The sequence below is a fragment of the Octopus bimaculoides genome, chromosome 6, assembly GCF_001194135.2.
Source record: "Octopus bimaculoides isolate UCB-OBI-ISO-001 chromosome 6, ASM119413v2, whole genome shotgun sequence".
Lineage (NCBI taxonomy): Eukaryota > Metazoa > Mollusca > Cephalopoda > Octopoda > Octopodidae > Octopus > Octopus bimaculoides.
Genome location: NC_068986.1, coordinates 19,907,442 through 19,908,473, shown reverse-complemented (window position 1 = coordinate 19,908,473; position 1,032 = coordinate 19,907,442).

Sequence of the window (1,032 nt, the reverse complement as noted above, 5' to 3'; positions counted from 1 at the left end):
ATACACACACTTAGTCTTTAGAAAAAATGATACAGTCAGAATATTTAAAGTAAGATCGTTTTTAAATAATTGTTAATTATATAAGATGACTTAAAAAAGAAACAGAATAACACAAAGCTTATGGAAGGAAGTTTTCAAGTTGTGTTAAGCGCTTTTCACTGCTTTCAGCTTTTCAATACATACACACATACATACATATTATATTACACATACATAGTTATAGAGATAAAAAGATAGATATCCACAAAGACAGATATCCACAAAGGCATATGCTTTGCTACACAACACACCTCCACCAACCCCACCCACCCCCTCACACACACACACGCATCCATATGAGCTTCAGTCTGTTTGATACAGTAAAACTTAAACATATGTCTTCCACTTGTTAAGACAACTGAAACCTTCTGATTACAGACATCTTTCTCTTTGTTTATAGTTTGTTTTATCTTCCTTCTGTCTTTTCATCATTCCATTTCATTCTATACACTGTTCCATCTATCTTTGCAACACACTTTTCTGTTCTTCCTTTCTCAAATCCCTCGAGAGGATCACAGAAAACAATGTAATAATAATAATAATAATAATAATAATAATAATAATAATAATAATAATAATAATAAGGTTTTGTCCACCCACTTCGGCATTTATTAAGAGATCAGCGTAGAATATTGGAAAATGGAGTATGGTTGGGTAGTAGTGTGTGTTTGTGCGAGACTATGTGTAAGTGTGTGTGAGAGAGAAGGAGGAGAAAGAGGGAGAGAGAGAGAAAGAGGGGCATGAGAGAGACTATCAGATATATATATATATATATGTGTGTGTGTGTGTGTGTGTGTGTGTACATGCATATATATATATATATAAATACACATACAGATAGATAGAAATAGATATAGATAGACTGGTAGGTAGATAGACAGAGATAGATATATAAATATAGACAGATTAATATATATATATATATATATATTACCTCTCTTTCTGTCTCTCTTTATATATACTACCCAACCATACTCCATTTTCCAATATATA